The 2,763-nt window shown below is 38.5% G+C and overlaps 1 pseudogene; it reads left to right on the forward strand.

Moving 5' to 3' along the window:
* The first annotated feature begins 1,534 nt into the window (after positions 1 to 1,534).
* On the forward strand, positions 1,535 to 1,659 carry LOC145537874 (U4 spliceosomal RNA; annotated as a pseudogene).
* The last annotated feature ends 1,104 nt before the right edge of the window (positions 1,660 to 2,763 follow it).

Genomic DNA, 2,763 nt, shown 5'->3' on the forward strand with positions numbered 1-2,763 from the left:
TGCCTGCAATGCAAGAGATCTAGGTTCGATCCCTGGGTTGGGAAGATCCCCTGGAGAAGGGAAAGACTACCCCACTCCAGTATTCGGGCCTAGAGCATTCCATGGACTGCATAGCCGGACAAGCTTTTCAAAGAGTCGGACACAACTGAGCAACTTTCACTTCCCTCACTTCATAGGAGAAATACAATTGCAACGTTCACATTGAAAAATAGGACTCCAGTTTTATATGTGAACTATGTAGAATTCCATTTCTAACGTATTATATTCTGAAGCCATAGTTTTGTTTCTGGAATAGAGATAACTCCATATGTCATAACCGAAAAATAGCATCCATATTTTGTCAGTGAAATAATGAGAATTACATATTTTTTGGACATATTTTGTGTCCAACAATCAGCCTCCAGATTGTATTTGGTGAAAAATAGACAATTCCAAATCTCCACAAGGGAAGTTACCACTCACATTTTCGTGTTAAATATCTAGAGAATTTCTTATATCCTGAGGGGAAAAATTATAATATATATATACTCTCTATTCCTTGTCGGAAAATCCTGGTTGAGATTTTCAAATGTGAAGTGTAGCCAATTCTAATCTTCTATTAGGAAAATCTGGGAGCAAAATATCACATGTGAAATAAATAGAGATGGCTACATTTTATACCCATAAATCTGCGTGTGATATTTCATGTTTGTATGGAAACCCATAATTCATGTATGAATATCTTCAAATATATTTTCATATGTGAACTAAATAATACTCATATTTTGTAGGTGATATTAAAAACTTCATAATTCATATGTGAAACATCTCTGCCCTCATTTTCCTATGTGAAATATAGGAATAATTTTTATGTTTTAGAAGGAAAATAAACACCCATTTGTTCCTAGGTGAAATGTAAAAACTTCATATCTTCATATTTAAATTATGAAACCTTTGGTTTCTCTGTGAAATATAATGGATTAAATAATGTATGTAGTAAAATCTGTTCCATATTGATAGAGCTGCACTTAGTTTGATAGGGAGTTCAGGGATCCCCCAAGAACGAAGAGGAGGCAAACACTTTTCTCCATGTATTCTTTGCCCTAGATATTTATGACGTGTTTATCTTAAGCCCAGTGTGGCTATGCCAACAATCTAGTTTGCCTGTAAGTAGCCTTCTTTAAGCCAAAGAATATATCTTGCTCATGAAAATATTTTCTTAGAATCTTTGCTAACAATTATTACTAAAACAATATATCTTGTCTGAAAACCTGTTTTAATATTTAAACAATATTTCTCACCCAAAGATACTCTGTTTGAACCACTTTCTGCCTAACTAATCTAGTGCTGGTGTTATCCCAGGGTGTATGTTGTAGAAGAGGTGCTTCATAAAACTTCACAGACTTGAGATATTCTTTTGTCTATTCTCAGCAGCTAGCAGCATAGTATATGATTTCTTGCTTAAACTAGCAAGGTGAATATTCCCCTTTCAGTGCCTCTCAGTGCCCCTTTCACAGAAATTATACCCTCTTTCAGTGCCTTTTCCTGGAGTATTAGCTTTGTGCGTGGCAGTATTGTAGCCAATGAGGTTTATCCAAGGCACGATTATTGCTGATAGAAAACCTGGAGTATTTCTCTACCCTTTTCACTCTAATAAAACTTTGTTATCCAAAGCTCTGAGTGAGAGAGACCATGTCTTTTGGGTCTTGGGGTAAAATGTTCTCCTCTGGGGGCCACGAATACCAGCACCAGTCACCATAAACTATCATCTTGGGCATTTGTCTGGGATCTGAAGACAAGGTAAGGACACACAGAGCATTAGCTCTTCTACTCTTCTTGTACACATATTTTCTACTTTGCTTTACTAACCCTACTGTGCACCTATTTGTAGATGCTGTGGGTCTGAGATGCACAATTTTGTGTGAAGTGAGAGTTGAGACTTGCTTTGTTGTTCCATGGTGCCTCATATGGCTAAGGTTAGCCCAGAAATGGAGCCTGACATGGGTTTATACAGACCTTTCAATGCCAAGAAACACTCAATGCCCTGTAAGGAGAGTGGTTGAAAACGGATGAAGTGTATGGGATGAACTCTCCTTTCACAGTCAACTTTCCTTGTCTCTTTGACATTTTGTAAGTACTTGTGGAATTGAAATTACTAACCTAGTATATTGGATTATAGAATTTGTGTGTGTGTTGGGGGCGGGGGGACTTGCAATCCAGGCCGTTAGTGTATTTTTCTAGCCAGATCCTCATTCCAAGTTTAAGAGGACACTGCAGTCAGGAACACACTAGGAAGCTAGTGGAGCTGTATCTCCAGGACATCTCTCAGGCTGGAAATCACCCCTGTGACAGCTTTCATGAAAGCCCAGAGACCCAGAGGTGAGTCTTTGTCATGGCTATATCTCCAGACTATACGGATGGAGGCATTGCTCACAATTATGAGATTCCTGGGGACACAGATCCGATCCAGGAGCCACAGATTTGGGCAGATTGGGAATCTAGCAGGCTTCTTTCCTAGATAACTCTAGCTCCTAAGGGACCAGAGAAAGCCCTCTTTTGGCTCTTATCTCAATTCCTTAGATATGCTTTTTGAACAATCTGTGAGACAGAAATAGAAATGTTGACCTTGAGACCCTGCAGAAATGACAGAGTCTGTTTCTCTTGTTGGCCAACTCTTAATCACCTCCTTTGCTATTATATACACTGGTATGATTTTCTCAGCAGAGACATTTTGGCTTTCACATTCACCCATTTTGAACTTGCCACTTTTAATGTAATAGGGCA

Source organism: Giraffa tippelskirchi, chromosome Y (assembly GCF_054371585.1).
Source record: "Giraffa tippelskirchi isolate mGirTip1 chromosome Y, T2T-mGirTip1v1.2.pri, whole genome shotgun sequence".
Taxonomy (NCBI): domain Eukaryota; kingdom Metazoa; phylum Chordata; class Mammalia; order Artiodactyla; family Giraffidae; genus Giraffa; species Giraffa tippelskirchi.